General features: G+C 31.2%; 1 protein-coding gene across 4 annotated transcripts in view; it reads right to left on the reverse strand.

Annotated features, from left to right (window-relative positions):
* Positions 1 to 15,110, reverse strand: part of LOC148307273 (uncharacterized) — a 208,030-nt gene that overhangs the window by 92,493 nt on the left and 100,427 nt on the right. The gene's annotated exons all lie outside the window — the stretch shown is intronic.

A 15,110-nucleotide genomic window follows, 5' to 3' on the forward strand; every position in this document is an offset into this window, starting at 1 on the left:
ACATAAATCATATATACATATAATATTCCCGATGAGTAATTTCTATTTCTCGTTTTGGGACATGGGATTAGGGTGAACAAGACTGGAACACAAATAATCAAGTATCAAAAATTCCTCAAATACATTTTTCTTAAGATGGGAAATGCATTTTCTACCGTGCTTATTATGTACAAGGTTTATAGATCATATAGTGGATTTTTGTTTCTTCTAGCTAATTTAATATGTTTTTATTTGAATCTGTGTTACAGGAGGGATAATCTAGTGTGGGCCAATCGGAAACATGTCAGCATTTGCTCATTGCTGGGAGGAAACCACGTTGCACTCCTCAGGAGAAGGCGGACTGCTGACTGTCGTCAGCAGACCTTCCGTTCCACTAGAAGAGGGTTCGGCATTTTGTGTCCTAGCTTGGTTTGGCTCAAATGTAATAGAAGGAAATCGATCAACGTGACCGAACCGCTGCAGTACACTGCTCTAGTTGACAATTGAACGATAATTACTACTCATGTGTGATAACGGATAACTAAGGTATAGTAACGCATATTAGATAATGTCACAAACAGTGCTGTAGTTTTGAAATATTGGGTTACATCGCTATCTGCTCCTCATCCGCCCACTCGACCTGATCATAATGACGTCACCATTGATTTAATATATATATATATATATATATATATATATATATATATATATATATATATATATATATATATATATATATATATATATATATATATATATATATATATAAATAATAAAACACCAACTTTTCTTTAAAATGCAAAAACAACACTTTTTGCCCTGTAGCAGGTAAATATTGAGTTAAAAATACACCGCTTTTATTGGGATATAATACATTTTCTGGACATTCGGAAAACATGCACAACTGAAAATTGTCGATTTTTTATTTATGACGTTCTTGAAAGGAGTGAGCGACAAGTTATACCCATAATACACTATTTGCACACAACGAAGTTTTGATAGTCCCTAGAATTAACAATAAATATGGGAGTCCAACACTGCAATATATCGTTCCGAACATTTTTAATTTGTTGCCGACGGATGTTAGAGGTCTAAATAAAATATGGAACAAAGGCAAAATAAAGGAATGGGTGAATGATCAAGAGTTAATTTTAAGAAAATTGTAAAATGTTTATATTCTTAATTTTTCTCTCTTTTTGTGTGTATATTAGGTTAAATGGTTAAAATGGTTAAAAACAATAAAAATATATGCATAAAGAACTCCATCGACAAGACACACAAGGTGCCTTGGTGGGTCTCTGCATTTTTTTTGTTGAATATGTTTAAAATTATTATTGAAATCAATGTTTACAATTTATGCTAATATACATATAATAATAAACATTTCTCTACTCAGCCGAAACGTATAATGAAAAAGTAAAAACCAACTGGAAAATAATAATTTACATAAATAAAACATCACATAAAATAACTGAAAAATTTCCCAACAATATAAAACCAGCATTTCACACAATAAATATTTTTTTTAAAACCCGTAGTGACCTTTCAAAAACAGCCGCACTTGAAAAAAATAGTGCTTATTAATTTAAACACCACTACAAGGAAATAAAACATGAACACTATGTATACAGCTTGCTATAAACCTAAACATTGTTACTGTTCAAGACCATAAATTAAATTTGGGTAGAAACCAAGCAATTTAAGTAGAATTTGAAGATTTAAATAAATAACGAAGAACGGAATAGAGGTTGATACATTACATGAACCGTAAAGTGATGAGATATGTATTTCTGTGTGTGTTTTTGACTACTTTATGGACTCTCGAGAATCGCGTGCGTAGTCAATTTATTATTAATCCGGCCAATGGTCGTGGCGGTACAGGGTTAACGGAGTAGGGCAACACGTCCCCAAATTACATATTTACAAATGGGAGGGTTTTGGTGTTGCCTTCACGCGAGGTCAACCTTCGACTTTTGGTGGTTCCTACCAATTTATTCATTTAAACGTCTAGCCGAGATGATGAGGCTGACAAAGACACCGCTAGTCTGAAGGTGGCAGTGGGTAAATTTTTCTATACATAAACATATCGTAGTCACACAGGAGAAAGTGACCAACTACCAAAACGTAAAATGTTCAGGAGGGCCATTTAAGTCACTTTTGATTGGCAAGAAAATAAATATCAATGCAGTTAGTCATTTTTAACAAGTCAACATATTATACTTCCAAGTTTAAAATCCTGTGGGATTTTTTCAGGCCAAAATTAAGCTAGCAAGATATCAAATAGTCAATACATCAAATATAGTCAAGATATCAAATACACGTTTTTGTAATAAAAATGCACTTGGTCACTTTCTTCTGTATCACTACGATATGTGTATTATTTTTTTGAAATACACATATATATATATATACATATATATATATATATATATATATATATATATATATATATATATATATATATATATATATATATATATATATATATATATATATATATATATATATATATATATATATATATATATATATATATATATATATATATATATATATATATATATATATATATATATATATATATATATATATATATATATATATATATATATATATATATATATATTAGCATAAATTTTAAACATATTCAACAAAGCAGAGACCCACCAAGCCACCTTGTGTGTCTTGTCGATGGAGCTCTTTATGCATACATTTTTATTGTTTTTAACCATTTTAACCATTTAACCTTATATACACTCAAAAAAGAGAGAAAAATTAAGAATATAAACATTTTACAGTTTTCATAAGATTAACTCTTGATCATTTACCCATTCCTTTATTTGCCTTTGTTCCATATTTTATTTTGACCTCTAACTTCCGTCGGCAACAAATCAAAAATGTTCGGAACGATATATTGCAGTGTTGGACTCCCATATTTATTGTTAATTCTAGGGACTATCAAAACTTCGTTGTGTGCAAATAGTGTATCATGGGTATTACATGTCGCTCACTCCTTTCAAGAACGTCATAAATCAAAAATCGTCAATTTTCAGTTGTGCATTTTTTCCGAATGCCCAGAAAATGTATCCCAACAAAAGCAGTATATTTTTAACTTAATATTTACCTACAACATTTTGAGTGTGTCCAAATACTTGTTCACAAAATCTGGATTATCTCCAATTACAGGAGTTATTTTCATATTATTTTTTGACATCTCATCAAAGATGAAGAAGAATATGGAAGTCTGGGCATTTACGGGGCTTACGACCGTCATTGGCTGGTTTAAGTGATCACTTTACACACGTGTAACATTCACCAATTCTACCCATTATTGACAACCACACTACTCAAATTCTTGGAAGTTCTATACATATGAACCAATTTAGAAACCTTGTTCTTGAATCACTAGAACTTCACTAGAGACATCTATTGGTGAGATGTAAAGAAGCTTTTTATTAATTATTTAATTTTTAATTATTTTTTTATTAATATTTACCCGCTACAGGGCAGAAAGTGTTTTCTTTTTGCATTTTAAAGAAAAGTTATTGTTTAATTATTTTTTTACGTATACTAAATATTTTTCAAATGGAGAAAAAACCTTCAGGTTTACCTAAAAAGATCTGTTGCACAGTAAAAAGTTCAATAAGTAGCTTGATGTTTATTTTGAATACATTGTATTATATTTTTAAACTTTAAAAACGTTCTCGTGAAAATCAAGTTTTTTTTATTTATGACGTTCTTGAAAAGAGTGAGCGATGTATTATTGACCGATTACTTCCGCCTAGCGATTACATAACCAATTACTTAAAACCGACCGATTGCCCAACGCAAATGTATTCCCAGATGCTTAAATAAATAAATAAGAAGTAAATTAAAGGTGGAGAGAATAGAGAATGCGTAAAGAAAGGAAAGATATACAGATTAGTCAATCTTTTGTGGTAACAGATGGCGGCGTAGACCGGACAAAACAAGGTTACCAGATTTTTTTTAGGAATTAATACTTAAATCAATCAAATTGTGATATCGAGTATCACTTACAATCACAGTAATTAGCCAATTATCAAGTATTTTTTCATTACCATTAAATATATTTTATTAATTATTTTCTTTAAAAAATATATAGAAAAAGCTGTAAATAAGTATATAAGTAGTTGTTACTTTATTCTCATAACACATGCAAATTTTTTACTCGTTAGTTTTAATTTTCACCTGTAGATGAAAACATCTGTAAATTTTCGAAACTAGACGTATATAATAAAAATAAAACTTTACAACATTTTGAGTGTGTCCAAATACTTGTTCACAAAATCTGGATAGTCTCCAATTACAGGAGTTATTTTCATATTATTTTTGACATCTCATCAAAGATGAAGAAGAATATGGAAGTCTGGGCATTTACGGGGCTGACGACCGTCATAGGCTGGTTTAAGTGATCACTTTACACACGTGTAATATTCACCAATTCTACCCATTATTGACAACCACACTACTCAAATTCTTGGAAGTTCTATATATATGAACCAATTTTGAAACATTGTTCTTGAATCACTAGAACTTCACTAGAGACATCTATTGGTGAGATGAAAAGAATCTGATGAAAGAGTCTGGGCATTTACGTTAGCCCCGTCAATGCCCAGACTTCCATATTTTTCATCATCTTTGATGAGATGTCAAAAAATAATATGAAAATAACTCCTGGAATTGGAGACTATCCAGATTTTGTGTACAAGTATTTGGACACACTCAAAATGTTGTAAAGTTTTGTTTTTATTATACACGTTTAGTTTCGAAAATTTACAGATGTTTTCATCTACAGGTGAAAATTAAAACTGCCGAGTAAAAAATAAGCATGTGTTATAATGAGAATAAAATAACAACTATATATACTTATATTCAGCTTTTTCTAAATATTTTAAAGAGAATAATTAAAAAATATATTTAATGGTAATGAAAAAATACTTGATAATTGGCTAATTACTGTGATTGTAAGTGATACTCGATATCATTTGATTGAAGATAAAGACGCGTTAAAATCAATCAATACCTTGAAATAATTTGATTTATCAGATCTAAAATTAAAAAGACACCATTTCTGGTATGATAAAAATATATTTAATACAAATTTTATCTAAATTATAACCTATACATTGAACACAATGCATATATAAATCAATTGTGCCATTCCTCGAATTGAAATGAAGGTAGTTTTAAAAATGAAACACTTAATAATACCAATTATCAAGTTTTATTTCATTACACACGATTAGTTTCGAAAACTAAAGTTGTTTTCATCACAGGCGATTGTTAAAATATGTAATAAAATAAAAATAAACATATTTATAACCAACTAACTAACTAACTAACTAACCATCACGTCGCTTCCCCGCAGGAGTAGGCAGAGAGAATAGAACGCCACACCACTCTGTCTTTGCAAACATTCTTCGCCTCTTCCACGTTCATGAATCTCCTCATACATACCCGCCGATTGTTACGACTCCTAACCTGACCACTTTCAAGTATTTGGCATACCTGATCGCGCTATGTTTTTCTCGGTCTTCCTCTGATCCTTTTTCGAATTACATTCGCCTCATAAATTTGTTTTATCGTTCTTTCCTCACTCATTCGTTCTACATGTCCAAACAACTTAATACATTTGTGTAAAATTCACTATCCCACATACAGCGCGGGGCGCGGGAACTGCTTTATTAATATATTTAATTAATATAATTTATTTATTTAATATGCTTCCTTTATTAAATAAAAAAAAATAAAGAGTAAATATAATTTTCATGCATCTCCTCATACATACCCATATATAAACATATAAACATATTTATACAAATGTTTAATTTTAAAATAATCAACATATCATTCCACAGAGTAAATGCAGAATCTAAAAATTAAATGAAATGAAGGTTCTTGTGATAAACTTGTGAATACATTTTTTGTATACGTTTTTTTTTCACATTAAAAAATAGACAAATAAAAACTGCGTTAAATAATCGAATTCGAAAACCGAATTAAATAATGACTAATAATATTTAATATTTTAAAGAAGTGGTTATTTATTTATAACTTAAGATTAACAAAGTGAATACCACTATTTCTTAAAATCTACGTGACACGTGTTTCGATGCATTCCGCGTTATTTTCAAACACCGTACACCGTGAAAATGATGCGGAATGCACCGACACACGTGTCACGGTAGATTTTAAGAAATAGTGGTATTTACCAAGTAAAACTTGAATTGTACGCCTCCGTAGTGTAATGGTCAGCACGCTCGGCTACCGTACTGGAGGTCCCGGGTTCGATTCCCAGGGGGTGTCAAATAAATATAAGTGATTTTTTACTCTAATATTTATTCAATATTACCCTGGACTGATCACCTTTCTTTCATGTGTTAATGATCAAGATAACACTGCGTTTATATGATGCAGTGCCCTATGCACCATTGGGTGTGGATAAGGTTTAGAAGAAGAATAATAATTGTTAATGTCGTTAGTCTCGGGTTGGGGTCCCGTGGTTAGTGTTGCAGACTCTTAAGTCAGAGTTTCTCGGTTCGAATCCACTCTACCACAATTTGATACCTATTTCTAATGAGCCGCTTAGGCTCACAGAAATAGTATGAATTGAAATATTTGTGTAAATTATAAAAACATAAATATTTATCTTAAAAAAAAAATATCTATATACTTATTTAAAAGAATTTTATGTAATTAAATTTTTTAGTTCGATCTCTCGTGTGTACTACTGAGTGGATGGCTGAATTGGTACATATAAATGGACGCTAGGAATGTTTTCATAAACAAAATTAAATTATGTGTTTATGATTCCCGTTCGGGAACGCTCCATCCAGAATATCCAGATCCAGATTCCATATTGAAAAGAATAGGAGAAGATTTCCCGGTAGCAGTGGAAAATATTGACTTTAATATTAAAAATAATAATAAATATTATATTTATTTTTAAGTATATTTATTTTACCCCCCTTGGGAATCGAACCCGGGACCTCCAGAACGGTAGCCGAGCGTGCTGACCATTACACTGCGGAGGCGTACATAATAATAATAATAATTTACTACTGTTAAATACACAAGTAAACGATTTTCCTAAAAGGCCGTTATTAAATATGTTTCCAATCGCTCACCATCCCTGATCCCTTTTGGCTGTAACTGCTAATCAACACAAAAAATAAAGAAACTCTACACAAGCTCTTTTGCCTAGCGGCCAAAATTTGTTGAATTTTGTAAAGTAGATAGTGTTTTAGTCTTGAAAAAGTAGCGGTTACCTTCGAAACCGGTAGACATTATAATCAAGTTATTATAAAATATTTATAGAGATTTTAAAACAAAGTTATATATAATTATTACAATATGTGATAAATGGAAGAGAATTCTCTTTCATTCTAACATATCGTGGTCGTACAGGAGAAAGTGACCAACTAACAAAACGTAAAATGTTCAGGAGGGCCATTTAAGTCACTTTTGCTTGGCAAGAAAATAAACATCAATGCAGTTAGTCATTTTTAACAAGTCAATATATTATACTTCCAAGTTTAAAATCGCTTTGGGATTTTTTCAGGGCAATATTAAGCTAGTAAGATATCAAATAGTCAATAATCACGTTTTTGTCACTTTCTCCTGTATGACTACGATACGTCTCTTAACAAAAGTGACGCAAGCGACTCTCGAGCCGCGGTCTACCGACCCCTTCTATTGCCATGCAACAATACAGACCCCCTGTGGCTACGTCGTAAATGTGACGCACACATTTTGGGGTCCTTTACTATTTGTTCAGCTACAACTGGCTGCAACCGAACGACATCTCTGGCACCCCTATTTCAAAGTTAAGGGTACATACAAATTTTGAGAATAAACCATAATCATCAAATACCGTGTCGTATTGGATGGGAATTTCGGTCGGCTTTTTAATGAGAGACATTTACTTTGATGTTTTTAAATCATCAATAGGAAATGGACCTTCAAAACGAGATGTGCCAAAAAGGAATACAGTTGCAACGTTCCTACTAATCCTTATTATGGGAATCATTTATGATGGGAATTACATGTATTATTACCTATGCATAAACTGACCATTTATTTTTGCCACCAAAACGGGACATATACATATGTAATACATGTAATAGTGTGTTTATTTAAAAAGAATCATATTTTTTCATAGTTTTTATGTATTGATAAAAAGAAAAGGAATGTTGATATAGAAAAAAAAGAGGAATAATTCATAAAAATATGAATGTTTTTTTGTTGTTTTATTGTTTATATAAAGAGTCGGCGGTCTTTATTAGTGCGAGTGTTTTAGCCTAGAATTTTCACTCATGAATTACATGAAATTATAGTAACTTTAAACATAAAGAGTAAATCCACTCACAAGTAGGCATAGGCTGTGAAACTTATAAAGTTGAAGCCTGAGTAGGGACATGATAAACGGTGTTGCATAAGCCGTAGCTAGATTTTAGAGTCACTTATACTACAAATTATCGTCGATTTTTTGCAATTTTTTTTATTGTTAACGTGTGTTGCTCTTTTTTTGAAAACGGGACATTTCGACGTCCCGAAACTTTACTTGGGGACAACGGGACAGGCTATCTAAAAACGGGACGGTCCCGTTCAAAACGGGACGTATGGTCACTTTACCTATGCACTAACTTTGTGAATTTCCATTTTATAATTAAAATGTCACTTTGTTTTTAAACCACTACAAATATTTTATTATAACTAAATTATAATGTCTACCGGTTAGCTTATACTATGTGAAGAGTTTCCAAATTTTAATCAAATGAAATAAAAATCTGAAAAGAACCATGTTGAAAACATTTTGAGTGTTTCCAAATGGGTCGCAAATCTAGGTTTTCTGCACTAAGTTATTTTTGCATTTACTGGAGTTTTTAGTTATTTTTACTTTACTAGAGTTATTTTTACATTTTTTATATCTCAACATAGGTGAAGAATATGGAAGTCTGAATATTGAAGACCCTATTGCACTAGATCGCAATTTAGCATCGTTAACAGGCGTACATGCTAATGTGTAAATGACTTTGACACACTTGATAGTGTGTATATAAGGACAGATAGGTACAATCTACAAGCCTCTAAATGTCAGAAAAATAAACTTACTAACTTTGGAGACGACATGGACGATCGCATTTAAAAAAACGAATCAAATACCGATTAATTAAAAACAATCATTACATGTTTAAATAAATCGATTTTTTTTATATGTATGCTAAAATTACTGAAGATTTCTATTGCGAAAATGGTACTTTTTATTAACTGTACATGTGGTATACAAACTCACGATTATTTTTCTCACATATTGACCGATTTTAGTATTCCGGTATTGGTGGACAAACATATCGCTCACTCCTTTTAAGAACGTCATAAATAAAAAAAACTCGATTTTTCAGGAGAACGTTTTTCAAGTTTAAAAATATAGTACAATGTATTAAAATACATATCAAGCCACTTACTGAACTTTTTACTGTGCAACAGATCTTTTTGAGTAAAACCTGAAGGTTTTTTCTCCATTTGAAAAATATTTAGTTTATTTAAAAAAATAATTAAACAATACCTTTTCTTCAAAATGCAAAAACAACACTTTCTGCCCTGTGGCGGGTAAATATAAAGTTAAAAATATGCCGCTTCTGCTGGGATATAGTAAATTTTTTGGGCATTTCGAAAACATGCCATACTGAAAATTGACGAATTTTGATTGATGACGTTCTTGAAAGGAGTGAGCGATATTAGACTTCTCAAATAAAACAGCATTTTGTAGTAAATAAACGTATGTATTCACATTTTAAATTATATGCATTTGGACTTATCTTCACAAAAGGTGTTTAAAAATGACGCGGAATGCATTGAAACACGTGCCACAATACATTTTAAGGAAATAAAACGCAACAATATATAGGAAACACGTCTTTCAACGAATTTTAAAGAATTAATTTTGGATATTTTAATTTTTTTTTTAGAATATATGTAGAAAACATTTTTTTTTTTAATTTTTTGTAACTCTTTACATTTCAATTACTCTTTTCTTTTAAAAAGAGAATGTTTATTTCGAAGAAAAAGATGTTTTTTTTTATACAAAAAGGGTGTTATAATAAAAAAAATATAATACGTAAAATGATACCTGGATTCAGAGAAAATAAAATAAAACTACAAATTAAATAAAGACTTACAATGATTAAAGAAAACACTTCGTTTTTTACCACTTGAGTTTTATTATAGACTACATGTTTCAGAAGTTAAACTTCCATCATTCAGGTCTGTATAATAACTAAAATATAAAATATAAAATTGTTCTATATATAAGGAGAGGGGAAAGTAAGGGGAAGGGGTTAGTCAAGGGACGGAGTTTGAAAACAAAGGAAAAACGGAAAAAAAATGAAAAAATGAAACTCTGTCCCTTGACTAACCCCTTCCCCTTACTTTCCCCTCTCCTTATTTATAGAACAATTTTATATTTTATATTTAAGTAATTATACAGACCTGAATGATGGAAGTTTAACTTCTGAAACATGTAGTCTATAATGAAACTCAAGTGGTAAAAAACGAAGTGTTTTCTTTAATCATTGTAACATGTCTTACCACAAAGTGAATGCCGAAACAATAAATAAAATAAAGACTTAACTAATACTGGACCTTTAGAAAGTGGTATTCACCAAGTAAAACTTAAATAAAAAATTGAAAATTCCAGACAAAAACACTCGTTTTAATAAATTTGTCAATCTGACACCGATAAACAGAGATGGCAAGAAATAAAACCGACAAAAAGCAACGAATTCTCCGTTACTCACGTCCATACTCCAAAGGAATATTCACCGAAGACTTGAATAGTAATTTGCATAATTATTGGCGATTGTTATACGATTCGGGCGCGGAAATTGGTAAACCAAGGACTAACCAAGCACAAGTAATCAAATACAGTGGAACCTCTCATAACGAGGATAATTCGTTCCAGAATCTAACTAACTAACTAACTAACCATCACGCCGCTTCCCCGCAGGGGTAGGCAGAGAGAATCGAACGCCACACCACTCTGTCTTTGCAAACATTCTTTGCCTCTTCTACATTCATGCATCTCCTCATACATACCCGACGATTATTACGACTCCTGACCCGGCCGCTTTCAAGTATTTGACATACCTGATTGTGCCAAGTTTTCCTCGGTCGTCCTCTGCTTCTTTTTCCAACTACATTCGCCCCATAAATTTGTTTAACCGTTCTTTCTTAACTCATACGCTCCACATGTCCAAACCATCTCAACACACCTTTCTTAATTTTATCGATAGTGCTTATCTCAGCCTTACATTCTTTCCTTATTTCATCATTCGAACATCTATCAAACATCGTTTTGCCACACATTCGTCTGAGGGATCGCATTTCGACTGCATTCAGTCTGCTTTCATCCTTCTTTTGCCAACTCCACGCTTCGCTTCCATACATAAGGGTTGGAACCAGAACTCCATTGTGTACTGCCAGTTTAGCTTCTGCTGATAGATTTCAGAATCTTACTTGTTAATTGAAACATTTTTGTTTTTACTTATTTTTTTACAAAAATGTTAATAATATTACAACATTTTGACCAGACACTGTTACACGTGTGTAAAGTGATCACTTAAACCAGCCTATGACGGTCGTCAGCCCCGTAAATGCCCAGACTTCCATATTCTCTTCGTCTTTGATGAGATGTCAAAAAATAATATGTATTTTAATAATTTCATATGTGTTTTTCTAAGGTATTACTGGACAAATCAAATCTGTGACAGAGTTTCGTTGTAGACGAATTTTTGCGCTTAAATTATGCATATATATATATATATCTAAATAAACTAGAAATTGCACAAAATAGGGCGATGAGAATAGTTCTTGGGAAGAATAAATATAGCAATGTAAAAGGAATGAGAGATGAACTAAAATGGTTATCTGTAAGAAGAAGACTTAAATTTAATATGTTGATATTTGTACATAAATTTTTTCACGATAAGTTGCCAAAATATTTTAAGGATAAAGTTGTCTTAAACAAAAATTGTCACGAATATGCTACTAGACAAAAGGATAAAATAAGACTACCATTATTGAAAAGAGCTGAGTCGCAAAATTGCTTGATGTATAAGGGTTAAAAAATGTATGATGAGATGCCTGAATGTATGAAGAATGAAAAGTGTCTGAAAGAATTTAAAAATAAATGTCTAAGTTACTGTAAGGAAATGTAAATATATAAAGATGATGTAAATGTATATAATAGTTTATATTAGTTTTAATATAAGCTTACTTAAGAAATAAATAAAATAAAATAAAAATAAAATATATTCGTCTGATTGAAGCTCACTTTCGCAGTTCAACAGCCGGTACGGGGGTATTACACAATTTGAACCAAATAAATGTGAAATTAAAATTGCAAACCAAACTAGATTCGCGTTTAAAAATATGATATAATGCATCACGAACGGTAATCACAACTCATACTATCGGTCGGGTATTGCACATGGCTAAATCGATACGCAAAGGTCCTATTCTCTAAATCTATATATAAATATTTTTTATGTTAATGAAGTCAATTAAAAAATTAAGCAATTAAACCGAACCTCACCCCTATATCGCACCCTCATCCGTCTAAAATCATCCACTTCTCTCGCTAATTATAATATAAGGGACATTTGTATCCATACAGAAAAAGACCGAAGCTGATCTTTTACTGTATGAACATCTTTGGTGAGATGAAAGAAGCTTTTTATTGAGCAATAAATAATATTTTAAAAAATCCTATTTGGAAATAATGCAGATTTGTGAACAAGTACATATTTGGACACACTCAAAATGTTGTAAACAATTTTATTTTGTTTTAAAATCCAACATTTCGCTCACTCCTTTCAACAACGTCAAATATCAAAAATCGTCAATTTTCAGTTGTGCATGTTTTCGGAATGCCCAGAAAATCTACGATATCCCAGCAAGAAGCATATTTTTAACTTAATATTTACCCGCTACAGGGCAGAAAGTGATGTTTTTGCAGTTTTAAGAAAATGTATTGTTTAATTATTTTTTCAATACACTAAATATTTTTCACATGTAGAAAAATTATTCAGGTTTTACCTAAAAAGATCTGCAGCATAGTAAAAAGTTTAATAAGTGGCTTGATATTTATTTTGAATACAATTTATTATATTTTAAACATAAAAAAAAGGATCTTCTGAAAAATCAAGTTTTTTTGATTTATGACCTTGTTGAAAGGAGTGAGCGATGTATCAATTCATTAAGGCGTTACTTGCAATACAATAATTCAGTTGGAGTCCGGCTGAGCTAAAAGACGGGCATCAGCTCACGCCCATTTAAAAAAATATATATTGAATTTTTGTTTTTTTTTTCAACTCCCTACCATTCAATTATTCTTTTCTTTCCCTACCATTCAATTATTCTTTTCTTTGTAAAATCGTAAAATCATAGGGCACTGCATCATATAAACGCAGTGTTATCTTGATCGTTTACACATGAAGGAAAGGTGATCAGCCCTCTGCTTCAGGTACCAGTCCAGGGTAGTATTGAATAAATATGACAGTGAAAAAAATCACTTATATTTATTTTACCCCCACTTGGGAATCGAACCCGGGACCTCCAGAACGGTAGCCGAGCGTGCGGACCATTACACTACGGAGGCGGACATGTGTAAATAGCTTTTGTTAATTTTGTTGCGTAGGAACAAATTTGCATATTTTACAAAAAAAAATCATTGCTAATTTTTGTTGTAATCATTTCCCATAGAAGAACTGTCAATTGTGACGTTTCTTGTGTCAAAAGTGACAGCTGTCGCAATCTGTTGTCATACCCGCAGGTATAATTTCATATTTTATCACGAATTCATTATTTCACGAGCGTAATCACTTAATAAAGTATTGATTAATTAGTCAGTCTTTATAAACAAGCGCTTAGCTTCGAAACCGGTAGACATTATAATTAAGTTATAATAAAATATTTATTTAATTATAGAAAACACTTTGTTTTTTACCACTTGAGTTTTTATTAAAGACTACATGTTTCAGAAGTTAAACTTCCATCATTCAGGTCTGTATAATAACTGAATGATGGAAGTTTAACTTCTGAAACATGTAGTCTTTAATAAAAACTCAAGTGGTAAAAAACAAAGTGTTTTCAATAATTATTGTAACATGTCTTACCACAAAGTTAATGCCGAAACAATAAATAAAATATTTATTTATTAATTGGGATTCGAACCTGGGACCTCCGGAACAGTCGCCAAACGCGTTGACAACTGCACTACGGAGGTGGACAGTAAAATACCCGCTATTAAACTTGAAATTGGATTTACTTTTAAAACCGCATATAAATGACATTTTGCCAGTTCATAGAACGTTCGAAAACGGTACAATACTGCATCATACGTCAAAATTGCATATTTTCGAGAAATATTTTTTGCTAGTACGCCATGATATCGCTCACTTCTTTCAAGAACGTCATAAATCAAAAATCGTCAATTTTCAGTTGTGAATGTTTTCGGAATGCCCAGAAAATGTACTATATCCCACCAAAAGAGGCATATTTTTAACTTAATATTTACCCACTACAGGGCAAAAAGTGTTGTTTTTGCATTTTGAAGAAAAGGTATTGTTTAATTATTTTTTTTAAATATATTAAATAATTTTCAAATGGAGAAAAAATTTTCAGGTTTTACCATAAAATAATATGTTGCACAGTAAAAAGTTTAATAAGTGGCTTGATATTTATTTCTAATACATTCTATTATATTTTTAAACTTCAAAAATGTTCTCCTGAAAAATCAAGTATTTTGATTTATGACGTTCTTGAAAGGAGTGAGCGATATGTACTAATATTTTTGTTAAAAATAAAAGTACATTAGTAATCATGACTCATTACAAAGTGAACGCTATAAATAAATATTGTAATAGCAACAATAATGTTTGTATAGTGTAGGCAGGTAGGTAGGGATAGCGGTAAATATTCTGGTGCGAGCGTTTTGGCCTAGAATTTTCACTCATGAATTACATGAAATGGATGAAACTGTCCATCAAACCTCCTTCCTTAGTTTTTCCCTCTACCTCCTTCCCTAAACTCCGTTTTTCCTTTGCCCA

This window comes from Brachycentrus maculatus, unplaced genomic scaffold (genome assembly GCF_059751285.1).
Source record: "Brachycentrus maculatus isolate JH-2025_06_01 unplaced genomic scaffold, ASM5975128v1 h1tg000202l, whole genome shotgun sequence".
Classification (NCBI taxonomy): Eukaryota; Metazoa; Arthropoda; class Insecta; order Trichoptera; family Brachycentridae; genus Brachycentrus; species Brachycentrus maculatus.